Below are 23,587 nucleotides of genomic sequence, written 5' to 3'. Positions count from 1 at the left end.
TTAACATGCCCGAAGGCCATTTTGAATACCTTGTGATGCCATTCGGGCTCACTAATGCTCCATCTGTTTTTCAGTCCTTCATGCATGATATTTTCCGGACTTATATTGATAAGTTCTTGATTGTATATTTGGACGATATTTTGATTTTTTCCGATGATTGGGAGTCTCATGTGGAACAGGTCAGGATGGTATTTCAAATCCTTCATGACAATGCCCTGTTTGTGAAAGGGTCTGAGTGTCTCTTTGGGGTGCAGAAAGTTTCTTTTTTGGGCTTTATTTTTTCTCCCTCGTCTATAGAGATGGATCCGGTTAAGGTTCAGGCCATTCATGATTGGATTCAGCCCACATCCGTGAAGAGCCTTCAGAAATTTTTGGGTTTTGCAAATTTTTATCGCCTTTTCATTGCTAATTTTTCCAGCGTGGTTAAACCCTTGACCGATTTGACGAAGAAAGGCGCTGATGTGGCGAATTGGTCCTCTGCGGCTGTCTCTGCCTTTCAGGAGCTTAAACGTCGATTTACTTCTGCTCCGGTGTTGCGCCAACCGGATGTTTCTCTTCCGTTTCAGGTTGAGGTTGACGCTTCTGAGATTGGGGCAGGGGCCGTTTTGTCTCAGAGGGATCCTGTTGGTTCCTTAATGAAACCGTGTGCCTTCTTTTCCCGTAAGTTTTCGCCTGCTGAACGCAATTATGATGTCGGCAATTGGGAGTTGTTGGCAATGAAGTGGGCGTTTGAGGAGTGGCAACATTGGCTTGAGGGAGCTAAGCACCGTATTGTGGTCTTGACCGATCATAAGAATTTGATTTACCTCGAGTCTGCCAAACGCATTTCGTGGTCTCGTACCTTCCGGGTTCTAAGAACATTAAGGCTGATGCACTCTCTAGGAGTTTTTCGCCTGATTCTCCTGAGGTCTTAGAACCGGTCAGTATTCTGAAAGAAGGGGTGGTCCTTTCTGCCATTTCCCCTGATTTACAACGGGTTCTTCAGGAATTTCAGGCTGACAAACCTGACCGCTGTCCTGTGGGGAAACTGTTTGTTCCTGACAGATGGACTAGTAGAGTGATTTCTGACGTTCACTTTTCCGTGTTGGCTGGTCATCCTGGCATTTTTGGTACCAGAGACTTGGTTGGTAGGTCCTTTTGGTGGCCTTCTTTGTCGCGTGATGTGCGTTCTTTTGTGCAGTCCTGTGGGACTTGTGTGCTGGCCAAGCCTTGTTGTTCCCGTGCTAGTGGGTTGCTTTTGCCATTGCCGGTCCCTGAGAGGCCCTGGACGCATATTTCTGTGGATTTTATTTCCGATCTTCCGGTTTCCCAGAGGATGTCGGTTATCTGGGTTGTTTGTGATCGGTTCTCTAAGATGGTTCATTTGGTGCCTTTGCCTAAATTGCCTTCCTCTTCGGATTTGGTTCCATTGTTTTCTCAGCATGTGGTCCGTTTGCATGGTATTCCGGAGAATATTGTGTCCGACAGAGGTTCCCAGTTTGTTTCTAGATTATGGCGGGCCTTTTGTGCTAGGCTGGACATTGATTTGTCTTTTTCTTCTGCGTTTCATCCGCAGAAAAATGGTCAGACCGAGCGAACTAATCAGACTTTGGAGACTTATTTGAGATGCTTTGTGTCTACTGATCAGGATGATTGGGTGGCTTTCTTGCCATTGGCTGAGTTTGCCCTTAATAATCGGGCTAGTTCGGCTTTCTTTTGTAATTTTGGATTTCATCCTCGTTTTTCTTCTGGGCAGTTTGAGCCTTCTGACTGTCCTGGTGTGGATTCTGTGGTTGACAGGTTGCAGCAGATTTGGGCTCATGTGGTGGACAATTTGGTGTTGTCTCAGGAGGAGGCTCAACGTTTTGCTAACCGTCGTCGGTGTGTTGATTCCCGGCTTCGGGTTGGGGATCTGGTCTGGTTGTCTTCCCGTCATGTTCCTATGAAGGTTTCTTCTCCTAAGTCTAAGCCTCGGTTTATTGGTCCTCATAGGATTTCTGAGATTATTAATCCGGTGTCTTTTCGACTGGCGCTTCCGGCCTCTTTTGCTATCCATAATGTCTTCCATAGATCTTTATTGCGGAAATATGTGGAGCCCGTTGTTCCCCCTGTTGATCCTCCGGCCCTTGTGTTGGTTGATGGGGAGTTGAAATATGTTGTTGAGAAGATTTTGGATTCCCATTTTTCGAGGCGGAAGCTTCAGTACCTTGTCAAATGGAAGGCCTATGGCCAGGAGGATAATTCTTGGGTTTTTGCCTCTGATGTCCATGCCGCTGATTTGGTTCGTGCCTTTCATCTGGCTCATCCTGATCGGCCTGGGGGCTCTGGTGAGGGTTCGGTGACCCCTCCTCAAGGGGGGGTACTGTTGTGAATTCTGCTTTTGGGCTCCCTCCGGTGGTTGTAGGTGGTAATTCAGTTGTCTCTGGGCTGCAGTCCTGGACAGGTGTATCTGCTGATTGCAGTTCTGACTGGAGTATTTAGGTTTGCAGGACTCATTCGTCCTTGCCAGTTGTCAATGTTTCTTGGGAAGTATTGGATCTCTGTCTGGCTTCTCCTGCTTAGCTGCCAATTCAGCAAAGATAAGTGTCTGTTTCTTTTTCCATGGCACACAAGCTGTGTGCTTGTTTTTGATTGTATTCCTGCTCTGAGTTTAGTAGTCTCTGGAGTTGCAGATATACGTTCCACGTCTTTAGTTAGATGGAGGAATTTTTGTATAATCTGCTGTGGATATTTTTGGAAGGGTTTTAATACTGACCGCACAGAACTCTGTCCTATCCTTTCCTATTTTAGCTAGAGCGGCGTCTTGTGCTAAATCCTGTTTTCTGACTGTGTGTGTCTTTCCTCTCCTACTCACAGCCAATATTTGTGGGGGGCTGCCTATCCTTTGGGGTTTTGCTCTGAGGCAAGATAGTATTCCTATTTCCATCTTTAGGGGTATTTAGTCCTCCGGCTGTGACGAGGTGTCTAGGGCTTGTTAGGTACACCCCACGGCTACTTCTAGTTGCGGTGTTAAGATCAGGATTTGCGGTCAGTATAGTTACCACCTACTCCAGTGAAAGTTTTCATGGTGCTCCAAGGTCACCGGATCATAACAGCAACGACCGGGTGAGATTGTGCCATTTTTTTTCTAGTGCACTGTTAACCATGAGCACCAAATTGTAATTTTAAATAAAATGTACAAGTTTTATAGGTATACATATTAAATGTTAAGTTTTAGAGGTTAGTGGCTGGCTATGCTGTTCTGCTTGTTAATATTAGTCGGATTTATCTAGAGCAGTACGTTCAGATTTTGATTTGCTGAATTCTTGTGCCTGCATTTGCAGGCAATATGAGAGGATAGAGATTTCTTCTGTCTTCTTTTCCATGTCCTGGTGCCTGTCGGTGTGGTTCGGGAGCATCGCGGGGTGTGTCTTTAGATTCGGTGCTCCGGTCATGTGACTCGATCCAAGCTCGTGTCTTATGTGGGCGTGGTTTGACTCACGGCAAGACCATCCACTCTGATGCGCTCCTGGATGCCCCCTCCCCTCGCCAGCCAGTGCAGTGTGTGCCGCTATAGCGTTATACTTCATGACATATGTTTATTAGGCACTGATATGTGGTGCATAGGCACTACTTTTTTAGGGGGAGGTCCTTTTGTTTGGTTATGGAGTGAATGTATGTTACTTTGGGGATCCCTTCAGAATATACGATTGGTCAGTAATTATATCACTTCCCTAAAGACTTAAATGATCTGCCCATTAGATATACTGCATAAATCATCTTATTATAACTAAAGGATTGGCTTTTTACAAACATATGAGATAATGATATGTCTTTTATAAAGGTGACTATATAAGACAGCTTTCTTTAACCCTTAGATACCTTGCCCATTTTCGGTTTTGCGTTTTTGTTTTTCCATCCCCTTCTTTCTAAAGCTATAACTTTTTAATTTTTCTGTCAACAACGCCATGTGAGGGCTTCTTTTTTTTGCAGAACGAGTTGTACTTTTGAACAGCACCATTGGTTTTACCATATTGTGAACTTGAAAATGGGAAAAAAAATTCCAAATGCGGTGAATTTTTTTTTACCATGTTCACCAAATGCTAAAACTGACCAGCCATTATGATTCTCCAGGTGATTATGAGATGATAAACACCAAACATGTCTAGTTTCTTTTGTATTTAAGTTGTGAAAAAAAATCCAAAGTCTGGTAAAAAAGAAAACAAAATTGCACCATTTTCCGAGACCCGTAGTGTCTTCATTTTTCATGATCTCAGGTCGGGTGAGGGCTTATTTTTTTGCGTGCCAAGCTGATGTTTTTTTTTATACCATTTTGGTGCAAATTTAATCTTTTTATCATAATGCAATGTCGCGGTGACCAAAAAATGTAATTCTGGCGTTTTTACTTTTTTCTCGCTGTGCCGTTTAGCGATCAGGTTAATCCTTTTTTTATTGATAGATCGGGCGATTCTGAACACGGCGATAGCAAATATGTGTATATTTGATTTTTTTGTTGTTTTATTTTGAATGGGGAAAAGGGGCATGATGTAAACTTTTTTTAATACTTTTAAAATCATTTTTTTTACTTTTGGCATGCTTCAATAGTCTCCATGGGAGACTAGAAGCTGCTGTAACCCAATCGCTACATACAGGCGATGCTGACATGTAGAATTGCTGACTTGCTATGAGCACTGACCACCAGGTGGTACTCCTAGCAATCCGACACTGACAACCATAGAGGTCTTCAGGAGACCCCTGGTTGTCATGCCAACCCACCGGTGACCCACAATCACATTATGGGAGTCACCGGTGTGACCATTTCCAGCCTGATAGCTAGAAGTGCACGTTAAATGCCGCTGTCAGTTTGACAATGGCACTTAACTAGTTAATAGCCATGGGTGGATGTGATTCCACCCACGTCTATTCTGGGCATGTCAGCTGTTCAATACAGCTGACATGTCCCGAGAAAGATGTGGGCTCAGCGCCAGAGCCCACATCAAGGGGAGGGAAGCGTCCTCTGCTGTACTAGTATGGCCGTACTAGTATGGTGGAGGTCGCAAAAGGGCTAATGCAGGTAATGAGTTGATTAGGAGCATCTAACTGGTCTGTCGGAGCCAGAACTCTTAATGGTTGGTATGGGATCAAATACTTACTTGTCACTGCAAATTGCAAATAATTTAATATAATTTATACAATGTGATTTTATCTTTTACATTCTATCTCTCAATCTTAAAATAAACCTACCCTTAAAATTATAGATTGTTCATGTCTTTGTCGGTGAGCAAGGGGTTACTCGTTACTGGGTCCAGTTGGCTCAAAAGGGGGATGTCATGGTGGCTGAACCGGTCCTTGGCCCTGGGACATTCGTATAAAAGGGAAAGGTATTTAAAGGGAATAAAGTTTGTGTTCGTGACTTCACCTGTGGTATTCGGTTAGGGTGACCGACGCTGCTTTAAGGGGTCCGCTGGGGTGATGTTATAGCAGCTAGATGGCATACCTTCCCACAGGTGAAGTATATCCCCAGGGCTTCCCAGTGTGAAGATGGTAGAATGGGAAGAGGTGTAGTGAAGAACGAGGACAGAGGATTGCAGTCTCTTTACCTTGTTTACTGTTGGTTTCAGCAGCCACAGTCCAGGGCACCAGATCACAGGGCAGGTAGAGTCTGTCCGGTTTGGAGGCAAGTCCAGAGTCCTCTTATCCAGGTGGAAATCAATAGCCTTACCTTGCACTGTACTGGTGTAGTCCCTTACTGCATAAGCTTCAAAAAAGGTCCTCACAGATGTGGTGTTCCTCTCTCTGTCGCCCATAGTCGGATAGGACAAAACCCATATGACTGGTGGCTTGAGGCGGTTTAAAGGGGCTCAAGCAGGCCCCAGCCTCTGAGGGGTGCCAACGTGCCTCCTGGGTGTAGATGTGGACAGGTAACGTGCAATTAGCTGTCCTGCCGGTCTCTGAAGTAAGGCGTAGAGGTCCTTACTACCTCGGTATTCCGGCTACCGGTTATTTGCGCCTCAGAAGGAGGCAGCCTGCTCAGGCTGGTCCCCTTCTGGTATCCTCTCCTGTGCTTTGCTTTCCTTCATGCTCACTGCAACATATTCTGCTTTCTGAAATGTCTCCTTCGGGGAGCTGCAGCTCTTAGGGCATGCACAGCTCCGTGGACCCTCTGTCCTCCTCAGACAGATGTCTGGAACGTTCTAACTTTCCCTACAGAATACCAGTTATATATATATATGGGGAGTCAACTAGTAAATAGGATCAAAAGCTCCCCCTGGTGGCCTGGAGTGTGAGTATGTTGCATGCTTGTGGTACCTGGATGCAGTTATCTTTTCTTGCCTCCAAACGTAGCATCACTCTTCCCTGGAGGAAAGCAATACCACTGTGATGACCAGGACCCTGGGGCTCCACACATGTTACAACAATCTAATGTATTCTTCACATGTCTTGGCTCTTTGGTAGGGTGGCAAGGCAGATGCATTTTCCTACAAATAAAACATCCAAGCCTGGCTATGGTTTGCCAAAACCTACATCAAGTCTGCCAACAGCAAGTGGGAAAGCAATAACCTTGTGTAATGATACCAAGGTTCAATTTTTTTTGGCCATAATTTCAAAAGAACCATAACCATAGTAAATCAAGAGCAAGCGCAGAACACTCACAAACCTCATTAAAGTCTGAAGTCCCAGCCCAAGGTGAGATTTCAGCATAAGTGGTGCCAATCTTGAGTTGTGGTGAGCACAGGATATGTCATGTTGAGAAGCTGAGGTACTGGAGAGGTGATTTTACATGTTTTTTATGTCCTGAGGCTCGTAGAGGCCATAGAACATAATAAAGGGCCTTAAATTAATAAAGAAAGGCTTCTCTGTGAATTGAATTTCCCAGGAAAATCCAAACGGACAGGTGAATTCAAATATTGCCTGGTCCTATCATCTCTACCTAATTATAATTGAAAATCTGTGGGTTGACCTGAAGATGGCTGTACATTGACAGATTTGGAGCACTACTCCAAGGAAGAGTGGGCAAAGAATGCCAATTCTATATGTGCCATTATAATCGACATTTGTTGTCAGGAGCTGAGTTATAGCTGGCACAATTGTGAATATTCAAGAACAAATTACAGCAAATTTGGAAATTATGTAAAGTAAGGGCTCTTTCACACAGCAGATTTTTTTAGTTCCGTCAACTTTGCAGATAAATTAGGGAACCATTACAATTAATTTGCATTTTCAAATGTCAAACGCACTACAGATGTTTGTTTTTAAAAAACAAACATCTACTGTACTGTATGGAGTGGGTCGTTAATGCCAGCATGGACTAGAAATAGATTCAATACATGTATGAGAAAAATAACTGATTAGTGAAAGTGCCCTTAAAGCAGAAAATAATGGAAATATTTAATAGTTGGGCAGAAGATAGCATTGGTGAAATTTATGGTTTGGGACTTCCACCATTTGACATGACATTGTAAATAAACTGACACTTAACTCAATGCTAGTTTTTCTAGAATTGTGCGTTAGATTTTTCATAGCATAAATTTTTTACATGTGGTAAACGTGGTAAGTGTTATACAGAGTAATTATTTTTGTCTGAGAATCTAGACTTTAGCAATGTAATCTAATGGTTGAATTCCTGTCATTACATTATTGCATACTATGATTATGGCCAATCATCTGCTTCTACTGTACATGCAAGCAAAATTAATTTTTTTCCCAAAAAACATCTTTAAAGATGTCCCTATTTTGCCACTAGAGATCATCATGATAACATTTGGAACACTCATATGAATGGTACAACGTATTATTAAGCAGCCAAATAGTGTCAAACACTAATAACACACAAAACATCAATGGAATACATGATCTGTCCCAGTAATTATATTAGTATAGTATAGCCATCATATTTACTAGGGCAGGTTAGGACCGTATATGGACAACTGCATATACACAAGAATAAATAGAGAGCACCAGAAAAAGCAGTCAAATACGTCCAGTTAATGAAAGTATACAAAAAACTTTATTATTGCAGGCCGGATGCAGATGATGCGATGCGGCGGGGAGCGTGATCACCGCTATTTCCGGGCAATAAGGTATTTAATCTGTGCCCCTTCTTATTGGGCACACCCCCTGAAGAAGGTAGTCGCCGAAACGCGCATCGGGGAGGACCGGGTTGGTGTGCACGGACGTTGTGACCCTCCACTGTGGTAGGTACTTGATCTTTATATATCAGTACGGTCACATACATGGTGAACATTATGTATATTTGCTACGGATTTGACATTCTCATTGTCCATGATTACACTAGTGCACCCTAATCCGGTCCCTTTATGAGGTGTGTGTGGGCTTGTACAGGGAATTTGCCTGCCTGCCATACTGTATACTGGTGTTTTTACTTGTATCATATAATAAAGTTTTTTGTATACTTTCATTAACTGGACGTATTTGACTGCTTTTTCTGGTGCTCTCTATTTATACTAATAACACACACAGTGCCTTGCGAAGGTATTTGGCCCCCTGGAGCTTTTCAACCTTTTCCCACATATCATGCTTTAAACATAAAGATACCAAATGTAAGTTTTTGGTGAAGAATCAACAACAAGTGAAACATAATTGTGAAGTTGAACGAAATTTATTGGTTATTTTAAATTTTTTGTGGAAATTCAAACACTGAAAAGTGGGGCGTGCAATATTATTCGGCCCCTTTAACTTAATACTTTGTTGCGCCACTTTTTGCTGCGATTACAGCTGAAAGTCGCTTGGAGTATGTCTCTATCAGTTTTGTACATCGAGAGATGGAAATTCTTGCCTATTCTTCCTTGGCAAACAGCTCGAGCTCAGTGAGGTTCAATGGAGATTGTTTGTGAACAGCAGTTTTCAGCTCTTTCCACAGATTCTCAATTGGATTGAGGTCTGGACCTTGACTTGGCCATTCTAACACCTGGATACGTTTATTCGTGAACCATTCCATTGTAGATTTTGGTTTATGTTTGGGATCATTGTCTTGTTGGAGGACAAATCTATGTCCCAGTCTCAGGTCTTTTGCAGACTCCAACAGTTTTTCTTCAAGAATGGTCCTGTATTTGGCTCCATCATCTTCCCATCAATTTTAGCCATCTTCCAAGTCCCTGCTGAAGAAAAGCAGGCCCAAACCATGATGCTGCCACCGCCATGTTTGACAGTGGGGATGGTGTGTTCGTGGTGATGAGCTGTGTTGCCTTTACGCCAAACATACCATTTGGCATTGTTGCCAAAAAGTTTGATTTTGGTTTCATCTGACCAGAGCACCTTCTTTCACATTTTTGGTGTGTCTCCCAGGTGGCTTGTTGCAAACTTTAAACTTTTATGGATATCTTTGAGAAATTGCTTTCTTCTTGCCACTCTTCCATAAAGGCCAGATTTGTGCAGTGTACGACTGATTGTTGTCCTATGGACAGACTGTCACACCTCAGCTGTAGATCTCTGCAGTTCATCCAGAGTGATCATGGGCCTCTTGACTGCATCTCTGATCAGTCCTCTCCTTGTTTGAGATGAAAGTTTAGAGGGACGGCCGGTCTTGGTAGATTTGAAGTGGTAAGATACTCTTTTGATTTCAATATGATCGCTTGCACAGTGCTTCGTGGGATGTTTAAAATTTTGGAAATCATTTTGTATGCAAATCCAGCTTTAATCTTCTCCACAACAGTATCATGGACCTGCCTGTTGTGTTCCTTGGTCTCCATGATGCTCTCTGTGCTTCAAACAGAACCCTGAGACTATCACAGAGCAGGTGCATTTATACGGAGACTTCATTACACACAGGTGGATTATATTTATCATCATTAGGCATTTAGTACAACATTGACTCATTCAGAGATCCACAATGAACTTCTGGAGTGAGTTTGCTGCACTGAAAGTAAAAGGGCCTAATAATATTGCACGCCCCACTTTTCAGTTTTCGAATTTCCACAAAAATTTAAAATAACCAATAAATTTCATTCAACTTCACAATTGGGTTCCACTTGTTGTTCATTCTTCACCAAAAATTTACATTTGGTATCTTTATGTTTGAAGCCTGATATGTGGGAAAAAGTTGAAAATTTCCAGCGGGCCGAATACTTTTGCAAGTTACTGTATATGGCGAGCAATGTCAGTTTGTGTTGCATAGAAAGCCCAAGATGCTCAAAATTTAATAGCAGGCTTGAAGACATTGCAATAAGTCACAAGTCCTTAAGGTAATTCTGGAAATATTGTGTTTAATATTGCATTATTCAGAAGCCTATGAGCAGCAGAACTGGCATTTTTATCTGATCTGCTATGACATTGGACAGGTGAATTCCATGAACATTATAGTTAGGCTGGAGACACACTAGCGATTAAAAAATTGGTCCAATTTTGATGCAGGAGAGTTGGACGAGTGCAATGCAAGTGTCATGCAAGTGTCATGCGTTTTTTCTGCGAGTACTATCTGATTTTTCAAAACTAGCATCCGATTTACATCAGAATGTAGTGTGATTGCTATCTAATTTTTGCATGAGCTTTTGCATACAGCAAGAAGAGGCAATTTGCATATTATATTTCCCAGAGGAGCATTGCACGGCGAATAAGCCTCCTTACCTTGACAAGCCAGAGATGGTATGTCACTCTCCATAAGGAGAAACAATACCCCTTAGACCCCAGTCCAGAGCCTCTCACCTAGCCAAATCAGTTCTCATGCTTCGCACTGACGAGGGCCAACAGCCCGAAACACCGTGTCTGCGAATTGAGATATTGATTTGGCTTTTATCCTAAGTCATATTGCACGACTCGTTAAAGGGTTGATTGTGAATTGTAAGATCGCTACTTCCAACAGGTGGCGCTATAGAGTTTAAGTCCTCTTTTTCTCAGAAGAGGCAATTTGCATAGCAATTCTCTATGTCATTTACACATTCTTTTCAAACAAAATATTCTTCAAAACACACATATATATTTTTTTACTGACAAAGAAAAATGGTCAAAATAAAAAAAAACTGTTCTTTCAGACCTCAAATAATGCAAAGAAAACAAGTTCATAATCATTTAGAAACAATAATACTAATGTTTTAACTCAGGAAGAGTTCAGAAATCAATATTTTGTGGAATAACCATGATTTTTAATCACAGCTTTAATGAGTCTTGGCATGCTTTCCACTGGTCTGTCACACTGCTTCTGGCGCAAAAATTTAAGCAGTTTTTCTTTTTTTGATGGCTTGTGACTATCCATCATCCTCTATATTACATTCCAGAGGTTTTCAATTGTGTTCAGGTATGGAGATTGGGTTGCCCATGACAGGATTTTGACATGATGTTCTCTTAATTTTTGCAAGAGCTGTATATATATATAATACATAGATAGATAGATTAAAATTCAGCAATTCATATGCGGGCACAGTAAAATCAAACTGAGAGGTTAGAATTAGTGTTGAGCATTCCGATACTGCAAATATCGGGTATCGGCCGATATTCGCGGTGTCAGAATTCCGAGTTCCGATACTTTTGCAATATCGGATACCGGAATCGGAAGTTCCCATAATGCACTGAGACAGTTTGATTTAATTCAGCCAATGAGGAATCATTAGAAGTGTGGGCACATCCTGTTCTGCATGCTAGGCATGTAACTACTGGCATGGCTGTGAATGGCTGCTGAAATGATGTAATGATGCACTATAAAAGCTGCCGCCGCCATTTTGGGTTCACTCTACTGTGAGTTCAGTTAGGGACAGGACGCTGCTGTTCTGACTGAGGGCCAGTTTGAGATAGCGATTTGCTTCATTGTGCTTTTCCCAGGCTAATTTAGCAACCGCTGTGTGAGAACCTTGTTTTTGCCTTGCAGCGCTGTTCATGGCTGTGTGAGTGCAGCTCACGCTGTAGTCTGTTATGCAGCCACAGCTGGTTGTAGTCAGCTCAGCGTGCGTCACTGCCTCATACTGTTCCATTGTCCTTTTTTCAATTAAATTAGTGCTGCCTGCTGCACATTTTTCCTGATTTATCCTATTAGTGGGTTTCCATCCGTATCCTGCTAGATTGCGGAAAAACACTATATAGGAGTACATAGAGGAGCCTTTCTGCAGCCTTGTGCCCTGCAACCCCAGCCAGATTAGTATTAGTCTATTGCATTGTAGGTTACCTTCCTGCATTGTAATCGCTACAAAAAGTTTGTGATATTATCGGTTTTACATCTTTGGGCACATCCAGTGTCTTTTTGTGAAAAAAACAAAAAGTTAATAAAGTTCACCAAACACTCCACTTTACAGTTGTGTAGGCCACATTAGCTCATATTAAAGTCCAGTGCACACTTTATAAAATTAGTGTTTCTTATACCTGTTAGCAGCTGTTCAGGAATAAGCACACTAAGCCCTTAGTACTTTACTGCCTATCTTTATCAGTCTACCAAGATGAAGAAGGCAGGGAGAAAGGCACGTGGTCGTGGGCATGAAGTTTCTGCAGGGAGAAAACGTGGGGATTCTGTGCCTGCTGCGGGCACCGGTGACTCATCATCCCCCAGTTTTAGCAGAGAACAGTCCTTCATGCGCAGCTTTGTAGGAGCTCGCCATACCCCACTGCTGCGGGACGAACAAATTGAAGCCATTGTCGGATGGATGGCAGCTAACGCATAAACTTCAATTAGTACCACATCCTCTCAGGCACAGAGCACTTAAGAGCACCGATCTGTCTTTTCACCACCTGCTAAATTGCCCAAGCAGTCACAGAGCCCAGGACAGGAGCCATCTCTACTTCTGTTCTCCGAATCTCTTGGCTTGGAAAAGGGAGGCCGGCCAAGCAGCATTCGAGAAACTGAAGAAGAGGCAGTATGCAGTGATGCGCAACTGCTTTGTCTCTCTGAATCTGAAGAGGCGGGTGCGCCAGTGCCTACAGTCAGCACACCTCAGTACGCATCTGATGATGAGACTCAGGTGCCAGTTTCTGGTGCGTACTGTGCTGCCGAGACTACCCAAGAGAAGCAGTTGTTGGAAGAGGGTAGTGTAGATGATGAGGTCCTTGACCCATCATGGCGTGAGGTACAGGAAGGTGGGGGGAGCAGCTCTGAGGAAGAGATTCCCTGAACGGCCCAAAAAGGAGGGAGAGGGAGGGGGAAGACTGTGTTGCCTGTAGCCTCCACTTCGGCACCCAATAGGAGCATGCCTCTTCCAAAACCCAAAACGGGCACTCCCAAGACTTGCAGTGCCTGGTCCTTTTTTGACACAGTTGCAGATGACATTTGCTTTGTCAAATGCAAGCTATGTAATCAGAAAGTCAAAAGAGGGAAAAGTGTCAGCAACCTCAATACCACAAAAATGTGGAAACATGTGTGGACCAAGCACGTGGTGGAGTTACAAAAACACACTGAAGACCTAGGCCAACCTACAGCAGCACCTACCACCTCTTCAGCTTGTGTTGTAGCCTCTTCCTCCAGCTCAAACACAGCTGGTTCGGCTTCCTCACAGGATCGCCATGGAAGAACCTCTGGCACTGTTGGACAGAGACACAGTGTAATTCCACCCACAGCACCACATTCCCTGTCATCCTCACACTCCCCGGCCAGTCTACAGCCATCGGTAGCACAGGCATGGGAGAAAAGGCACCAATACTCCGCAAACCACTCCCGTACACAGGCTCTGAATGCTGGCATTGCAAAACTACTGTCCCTTGAAATGCTATCTTTCAGGATGGTGGAGACTGACACCTTCCGTAACTTCATGGCATTGGCAGTCCCACAATACAACATGCCCAGCCGCTTTTATTTCAGCAGGCAAGCCGTCCCTGCCCTGCAAAAGCATGTGGAGGAAAAAATTAAACATGCGCTACTAAACGCCATCAGTAGCAAGGTCCACCTGGCCACCGATGCGTGGACCAGTAACCATGGACAGGGACGATACCTTTCCCTCACTGCCGGGTAAATGTTGTGGAGCCGGGGTCAGATCTTGAGAGTGGCACTGTACGTGTTCTGCCAACTCCAAGGATTGCAGGAATCCAGTCTGTACACATTGACTCCTCCTCATACTCCAGTTCCTCTGAATCACCGCTGCAGGAGCCATCACAGTCTACCTCCACAGGGACCCGTGAATGCTTACCTGTTATGACCGATATGAGCACAGCCGTGGCCAAACGTCAACAGGCCGTATTGAAATTAATTACTTTGGGGAATCAAAGCCACACAGCGCAGGAGCTCTGGAATGCCATCAAGCAGCAGAGCGACATGTGGTTTGTACCAGCGAATCTCCAGCCATGCATGGTAGTGTGTGACAATGGCCGAAATCTGGTGGCAGCTCTGGGCCTAGGCAAACTCACTCACATCCCATGTCTGGCACATGTGCTCAACTTGGGCGTGCAGAGTTTTTTGAGGGACTATCTGGATCTTGATGCACTGCTGCACAAGGTCCGCCTAGAGTGCGCTCACTTGCGGCGTTCCAGCATGGCAAGATGGCGCATTGCAGCTCTGCAGCGCCAATTCTGCCTTCCGGAACATAGCATCTTATGTGACCTACCAACCAGGTGGAATTCAACGTTACATATGTTGGAGTGGTTGTGTGAGCAGCAGGCAGCAGTAATGGAGCACCAGCTGCATCAGGCCCAAACAAGTCACACTGCACTCCGTTCACACTTCACCACCACTGAGTGGGCCTCTATGAAGGACATCTGCCATGTTTTGTGTGCCTTCGATGATTCCACGCGGAAGGCGACTGCAGATGATGCACTAGTCAGCATGACTGTCCCCCTTATCTGCCTGCTTGAAAAAACACTGCAAGCACTAAGGGAGGAGGTTGTGGAAGAGGTGGAGGATGAGGTGTCACAAACGCCATCTGCTTCTGGACAGTCTGCGCAATGTGGTTCCTCACAAAGTCCTAGGCAGGGGACACTTTGTGAGGAGGATGAGGAGGAGTCAATGGAGGAGGAAGACATCTGTCCAGAGGAGGGAGTTACACAATGCTCCAGTAGTCATTATGTAGAGCGAGGGTGGGTTGATGCAGAGCAGGCAGAGATGACGCCTCAAGCAGGGGACAGCATTTCTTGGCCAGTTGGCAGTCTGCAGCACATGGTTGGTTTCATGCTGCAGTGCCTGAGAAACGACCACCGCATCGCTAACATTCTGCACATGGCTGATTATTGGGTGTACACCCTCCTAGATCCTCGCTACTGGGACAACTTACAAAGCCTCATAACACCGTTGAACCGGGAGCGTAAAATGTGGATGTACCAAGACACACTGTTGCATTCCATCAAGTTCTCCATTCCAAGCGAGAGCAGTGCTGCAAGTGTTTACAAAGCAGATCAGTGCGTCGAGGCAGTGGAGGAAGATCAGCACAATGAGGGAGCAGAAGCAGCGCCTCAGCACAAGGCAAAACCAGTATGGCCCAAATGTGAAAAGTTTTGTGTCCCACCACAAATGTCTACACCATCACAGATGGCTCCAGTCAGCAGGAGGCAACGTTTCTGTCAGATGGTGACAGACTACATGTCTTGCCCTCTCAGTGTACTCCCAGACTGCTCTTCCCTCTTCAAGTTTTGCGTCTCTAAGCTGGATACATGGCCAGAGCTTAGCCAGTATGCATTGGAGGTGCTGGCTTGCCCTGCTGCTAGTGTATTATCGGAACATGTCTTTAGTGCCACAGGTGGTGTTCTAACAGACCGTCGCATGTGACTATCCTCCGATAATGTTGACCGGCTTAATTTTCTGAAAATGAACAAGGCCTGGATCTCGCAGAATTTTGCCACTCCTCTTCCAGATTAAATAATTGGTTGTCAACAGTATCCAGGTCTCCTGTTGTGTTCATATTTCTACCACCTGAACTGTAATCCCTGGGCTCCAATACCACCAGTTGCTGCTCAGAAGTGCCGTCTGCACAGTCAACACATGACCCAGTGTTATTGGGTTTCAGTAACGTCAGCTGATCTCCTGCTGTGTATCCAGCAATTTCACCTGCTCCTTCCACACTCACACTACAACAAATATTAAACTTGCTCCAATTAGGCCTCAGCCTAAGTGCCATCTGCACAGTCAACTGTTGCTCCTCTGTTATTGGGTTTCAGTAAGGTCAGCTGATCCCCAGCTGTGTATCCGGAAATTTCTCCTGCTCCAGCCACACTCACACTACAACATGTATTAAACTTGCTCCAATTAGGTCTCAGCCTACATGCTGCTTCTCCTGGATTCCCTGGGCTCCAACACCGCCAGTTGCTGCTCAGAAGGCCGTATGCACAGTCAACACTTGCTGCCGTGTTATTGGGTTTCAGTAACGTCAGCTGATCCCCTGCTGTGTATACGGCAATTTCTCCTGCTCCGTCCACACTCACACTACAACAGATATTAAACTTGCTCCAATTAGGCCTCAGCCTGCACTCTGCTCCTCCTGGATTCCCTGGGCTCCAACACTGCCAGTTGCTGCTCGGAAGTGCCATCTGCACAATCAACAGTTGCTCCTCTGTTATTGGGGTTCAGTAATGTCAGCTGATTCCTGGTAGGCACGGTACTGTATAAGGTGCGTGCCTCTGACTGCAGAGCCCCTAACGCATAGCTAGATGTAAAAACTGTGCAGTGCCCAATTCCCCCCTCCCACTACTCCCCCAAGTGATGTCATAATTGGGACACCCAGTGGACCAACCGAGGAGAAGGGGGAAGTCTGGCCACACCCTCAGGGGTTAAATTCTAGTGCCGGGACTAGTGTCTCCCTCTTTCTCCCCGGCTGACCCTTGGAAGCTGTTGTCCCGAGGACCCCCCGGATCTCCCCTGCAGCCATGTCCGAAGCATTGTTCGAGGTCCTGCGGCAGAGAGCAGCACAGAAAGGTGAGGAATGGCTAAGAGACTTTGCATCCAGCCTGGGGACTCACCTCCCTGTACCCTCTCAGGAACCACTATCTTTGCCGCAGGCCTCACACGACAGATCTCATCCGTCACGTGCTCCGTCCTTCGCTGCTGCACAGGGAGAACTACTATACATACCTCCCTGGTCCAACAGTCAGCACGGAACCATCGAGGCAATAGAAGCCGGAGCTCCCCCCTCTCCAGGGTTCGCTCGGCACCAGATGCAATGCAGCAGAAAACATCCCCATGCCACGGCGTTGGCCACTGGCCTACCATCTTCATCTTTCCGGGCGGGAGGTCAGCACCAGGACAGCGCCACGGCCGGAGCCAGAGTCCCGCCGTCCGGAGACACTCTGCCTGCACCTGACAGCAGTGAGTTCCTTGATTTTGGTGAGCACTCTGCAATACAAAATGTGTGAGAAAGCGAGCTAGCATCCGCTATCAAGGCCCTAGTTCAGCAGTTGACTCGCCCAGGCGTCCCAACTGACACTAGCACCACCCAAGCAGCTAGTCTTCACAAGGATGTATTTTTTGTGGAGTTAGCCCATTGGAAGCACACGTAGATTTAGAAACAAAACAGAAAATATGGGATAGCGAAAATGTAGATATATGGTCACTGCTATCGGCAGACCAACAGACCAACAGTCCGTAGACAAGGAAAGGAGGATAGGCGAGCAGCTACAAGATAGGAGCAAACCAAAAATAGCGCAAACAATGAATAACTGGCTTCAGACTTTTGCGGTTCTCGGCTGCATCATGGGCCAAAAGCACCCAGAACGCTGTTCCGAACTATTTATTTACCAGGACCTAATATATCATTCATATAAGTGTAACGGTGGGTCTGCATGGAAATGGTAGGACGAGGAGTTCCGCAGGCGGTTTGCTATGCAACCAGACTTGGGCTGGGGGGTAAAAGCGATGGATGTATGGTTACGACTCATGCTGTCCCAAAAACAGCCCTCCTTTTCAGCAGCGACCACTTATTACTCAGCAGCAGCAGGCCAGAATGCAGTGGTTGTACGCGGACCTGAGGCCTGCTTACTTTTTAATGATGGATACTGCCGTTTCCACGGGTCCTGTAAATACAGACACGAATGCTCCTCCTGCGGAGGTGGACACCTTGCATCGAGGTGTCCCCGCCAAGCAAACAGAGCACCCGCAAGGCTTATCCCCGGTGAACGTAATCGCAATGGGCCCATGGCTAAACCTTTATCCCAATAAAGAAGCGGCGCAGCAGCTTTATTTCGGTTTTAAATACGGCTTTTATATCCCCTTAAAACCCAGTCCCACACCGACTACGGCAAATAATTTGAAATCGGCATGCGAATTCCCTGAGATTTTACATAAAAAAATCCAAAAAGAAGTAGAACTGGGCAGGATGGCGGGCCCATTTAAATCATTGCTGTTCAAGAATCTCAGGATCTCGTCATTAGGTATCTTTCCCAAAAAAGAGCCAGGAAAATATCGGCTAATACATCAACTCCCTTACCCAAAAGGTGCATCGGTTAACGACGCGATACCCGCGGAAGAGACGTCCGTAACCTACTCTTCTTTAGACAGGGCCGTCGAGCTCGTGCGCGCAGCTGGGCCCGGTGCCCTGCTTGCAAAATCCGACATAGAGGCAGCCTTCCGCCTTTTGCCCGTTCACCATGAGTGTTTCCATTTATTAGGTTGTGAGGTGGATAGGCTATTCTACTTTGATATGTGACTACCAATGGGCTGCTACATTTCCTGTCATTATTTTGAGCTTTTCAGTACCTTCCTAGACTGGGTAGTACGATATGAAACTGGTAGCAATTCAACAATTCACTACCTTGACAATTTTTTGTTCATTGGTCCCAGGGACTCCAGACTCTGCTCCTTTCTTCTCCAAAAGTTTAAGTTTTTAGCTTGTAAATTCAGGGTACCACTTTCACTGGATAAAACAGTCGGCCCTTGTAACGTTCTGCCCTTTCTCGGTATCGAAATAGACACCAATGCAATGGTTTTTCGACTACCAGCTGATAAACTGCAAAAAACTCTGCAAATGGTTAAAAACTTCCACGAAGCAAAAAAAGTCACCCTAAAGCAGATGCAGTCCCTGCTAGGATTGCTCAACTTTGCCTGTCGCGTAATGCCAGTGGGCAGAGCTTTTTCACACCGACTATCACTAGCAACCAAGGGCATAGCCCAGCCGAGCCACAGAATTAGACTAAACCGCTCCATGAAGGCAGACTTGCTGGTCTGAGGACATTCCTAGAGTCCTACAATGGGCATACATGCGTCATGGCACGGGAGACGTCAAGCAAAGATTTAGGCCTAGTGGTCGGTGGAAATATTATAGATGGTTTCGTGGCAATTTACAAGGACCAGTGGTGCAAAGGCCCATGGCCTGAACTATGGACCACGGCCGCATGGGGCCGTGACCCAGCACTGGTAGAAATTTTGTCAATAGTAACATCAGTCGAGCTATGGGGTGCCCAATTGGAAAATACGAACATCAGATTTTTAACCAAGCAGCCGAGAACAGCAAAAACCCTAAACAGCATGTCCTCTTCTTCTCAGCCAGTACTCGCGCTGTTGCGCCACCTAGCACTATTATGCCTCAAACACAACATCTGGTGCCGTGCCAGATTTACAGCGATTGTAGATGACAAAATTGTTAATTCTTTGTTATCTTCCGATTGGCAGGCATTCAAAGTCTTCATTCCCAATGCGCAAACATCGGGCCTACGATGTCCTCCTTCCCTCTTAGACATTGTGGCCAATCACTGATGCCCTTAATCCGTGCTTCAGTGACACTGGCTACCTGGCAGGTTTACGGTAAGGCATGGGAGGACTGGTGCTCGCTAACTCAAGGAAGACCAGTCAATAGGTGCGACCGGGCGAGATGCGACGTCTTAGTAGAACTCTTAGAACGGTTCAGGTGTAGAGGTGCGTCAGGGACATTAGCGCAACGGCATCTATCGGGAATAGCCTTCTTCTTTCAGCTGCTGGGGTGGGTGGACGTAACCAAATATTTTTTCATCAAACAAGCCGTTAAAGGCTGGAAAAGGCTTCAACCTAGTCAGGAATGCCGTCGCCCAGTTTCCTTAAGGCTACTGCACGACATTATTGCAATATCTTCATCAGTGTGCAAGTCACAATACGAGGCAACACTGATATCTGCAGCGTTCGCTATCGCCTTCTTCGGGGCACTTCACATTAGCAAATTAGTGCCGCAGTCAAAAGCAGCATCAGTAGGCGGATTAATCAACGAAGACCTCGTCATATGCAGCGAAACTCTGTGCATTAGAGTATGAAGATCCAAATGCAATCACACCGGGAGGGGGACATGGGTATTGGTCAAGGCGTCAGACGGCCCTACATGCCCTGTAAAAATAGTCAAACACTATTCTGTAGTAAGACATGCGGGTAGTTTTTTTATTTCACACACCGACGGGTCCCCTCTTACTAAATATCAGTTTCACGCAATCTTTATACTGTGCTTAGAGGCAGTCGGTGTTGCCCCAAAAGAATATGGGACACATTGCTTCCGAATAGGGGCGGCTAACGATGCAGCTAGAGCGGGGGTATCGGAAGTCGAGGTGCAGAGAATGGGCCGCTGGAAATCTGCATGCTTTGCCAGATACATAAGACCAGACCTGCTTTAACACATCTTGTCTCTTACAGGCAGCCGTAAGCCCACAGTTTGGGTAGTGGGGCATTCTTTTGTCTACTGGGCGTGCGAAAGGGCCAAGCTGCGGCCAGGCGGAACAAATTTTGGCTTCTTGAAGCTGGAAGTCAACTGGAGAGGCGTCAGAGGGCTTCGGTGGTGTCAGATCTTCCCGAAGATAGTTGACATCACCAAGAGGGCCAAGGGGCCGGTGGTTCTAGTGCTACATACCGGAGGCAATGATTTGGGCAATCGGAAAGGGGCTGAGCTATACACAGTAATGTCAACGGACATTGAGCGGTTTGTTTGTTTATTACCGGATATGGTGGTGGTGTGGTCTGAGATAATACCTCGAGCGGTTTGGCACAGAGCCAAGGATGTGAAAGCCATCGATAAATCAAGAAAAAAGATTAACACGAAGATGTCGAAGTTTGTGAGAGAAAATTATGGCACTGTGCTTCGCCACCAAGAGCTAGAAGGGGACAATTCAGCTCTACTAAGACTGGACGGCATCCACCTCACGGATGTTGGGCTCGACATATTCTTGGCTAGTTTGCGGGATGGTGTTGAACAGGCTCTAATGATGTTGTGTGGGGGTCGGAGTCCTGTGTAGGTTATACACATGATCCTCCGTGGTGGTAGGTAGAGGGGGCAAAGGTTCGTAACCTCTCATCGGCTTCCTGGCCCAGCGGTCGTCGGCAGGGCCTTCAGCGATGAGTCCGTCGCGAATTGTAATTGCCCTTCTCTACTTTGCAAATAATAAACTGTGGCCAACCTGTTCAACCCATCCAGGCTTGTCGGTATCTTTTATTATGGAGTGGTGGGACAGGGAAAGGCACTGTTTACGACACACGGGTCTCTGCAGTCTGGTAGGCACGGTACTGTATAAGGTGCGTGCCTCTGACTGCAGAGCCCCTAAGGGATAGCTAGATGTAAAAACTGTGCAGTGCCCAATTACCCCCTCCCACTACTCCCCCAGGTGATGTCATAATTGGGACGCCCAGCGGACCAACCAAGGATAAGAGGGGAGTCTGGCCACACCCTCAGGGGTTAAATTCTAGTGCCGGGACCAGTGTCTTCCTCTTTCTCCCCGGCTGACCCTTGGAAGCTGTTGTCCCACCCTCCCTCCCTTATAAACTTATGATTGTACTGTGCTATTATTGTTAAAATGTTTTTCAATTAAAAAAAAAAAATTTGACATTCTTTTTATATACGTCACAGCGGTAGGTAGAGGGGGGCATAGGTTCGTAACCTTTCATCGGCTTCCTGGCCCAGCGGTCGTCGGCAGGGCCTTCAGTGATGAGTCCGTCGTGAATTGTAATTGCCCTTCTCTACTTTGCAAATAATAAACTGTGACCGACCTGTTCAACCCATCCAGGCTTGTCGGTATCTTTTATTATGGAGTGGTGGGACGGGGAAAGGCACTGTTTACGACACATGGGTCTCTGCAGTCCTGCTGTGTATCCGGCAATTTCTCCTGCTCCCTCCACACTAAGACTACAACAGATATTAAACTTGCTCTAATTGGGCTTCGGCATACACTCTGCTTCTATCATTGACCCTGGGCTCCAACACTGCCAGTTGTTGCTCGAAAGTGCCGTCTGCACAGTCAACAGTTGCTCCTCTGTTATTGGGGTTCAGTAACGCCAGCTGCTCCCCTGCTGTGTGTGCGGCAATTTCTCCACTCTGTTTCTAGCATTTACCCTGGGCTCCAACACCGCCAGTTGCTGCTTGGAAGTGCCATCTACACAGTCAACAGTTGCTCCTCTGTTATTGGGGTTCAGTAATGTCAGCTGGATCAGCTGCTGTGTGTGCGGCAATTTCTCCTGCTCCCTCCACATTGACACCACTACTGATTTAAAACTTGCTCCAATTAGGCCTCAGCCTCCACTTTGTTTCTCTTATATTCCCTTGGCCCCAACACTGCCAGTTACTGCTCAGAAGTGTCTGTGGCACGGGTACTCCCTCCTGCCCAGCCTGGTTCCAGCACGCCAGCTGTTTCTGGGGAGTGTCAAGGTCACCTTGCTTCCAATACATTGTCCTGTTGGTTTGTAGTCAGGTTAGCCAACTCTATGGTGCCTGCAGTTTAGATGCTTCCTATGTGGGCTGCGGGAACTGGCATTGAAGGCTGGTTCCGTAGTGCCAATAGGATAAGCTCCCCCTGTAGGACTGTGGGTTTTCGGTAACTCAGGCCGGCTCGCGGCCTAGCAATTTTTTTTCATGTGGACCTTCTGCTGCCTATCTGAGTTCCAGCACCATTAGCTGGTTCTTTGGAATTCAATCTTGAATAGGTCCCCCTGGGTCCCAGTACCGTCAGCTGGTTCCAGGCAGAGCCTTTGTGCCTCCTTCTTGGTATCCGAGTTCCACTAATGTCTGGTGGTCCTTGGTAGTGCTTTCTGGCACGGGTACCTCCTGCTTAGTAACCAGGTTCCAGTACTGTCAGCTGGTCCTTGGTAGTTCCATTGGCTCTTGAACCTTCTGCTACCCATCCTGGTTCCAGTACCGTCAGCTGGTTCCAGGCAGAGACTTTGGCTGAGTTGCCTTTTTCTCGGTATCCGAGTTCCACCAACGTCTGGTCATCTTTGATAGTGCTTTCTGGCACGGGTACCTCCTACTTAGTAACCGGGTTCCAGTACCATCAGCTGGTCCTTGGTAGTTCCATTGGCTCTTGTACTTCGGCTACCCATCTGGGTTCCAGTACCGTCAGCTGGTTCTCAGCAGTTCCTCAGCCTTCTTGTACCTTCTGCTACATTTCCAAGTTCAAGCTTTTTGAAATGGTTTTTGGTAATCACTCTGGATCTCCCTGATGACGACCCTGAAGATGATGACCCTGAAGACCACCCCGAAGAAGACGACGACCCCGGAGACAATGACCCCAGAGACGACAACCCTGGAGACGACGACACTGATGACCACCCCGAAGAAGACGATGACCCCAGAGACGACAACCCTGGAGACGACTACCCTGGAGACGACTACCCTGGAGACCACCCCGAAGAAGACCAAGAAGCAGAAGAACAAGAAGCTGCAGAACAAAAAGCAGAAGAACATTAAGCATAAGACTAAAAATCTGAGCAAAAGATATTATCTAAATTATAAGCAGAAGAAGACTAAGCAGTGTATAGGGGTGAGTCCGTTCCTCCTCGTGGTGCCCCTGGAAAAAAACCTGCTGTTGCAGGCCAAACTGAACGTGGACAAATCCTGTTGTA

This window comes from Ranitomeya imitator, chromosome 1, assembly GCF_032444005.1.
Source record: "Ranitomeya imitator isolate aRanImi1 chromosome 1, aRanImi1.pri, whole genome shotgun sequence".
Lineage (NCBI taxonomy): Eukaryota > Metazoa > Chordata > Amphibia > Anura > Dendrobatidae > Ranitomeya > Ranitomeya imitator.
The sequence above is the reverse complement of the archived record's forward strand: the minus strand, read 5'-3'. Positions refer to the sequence as shown.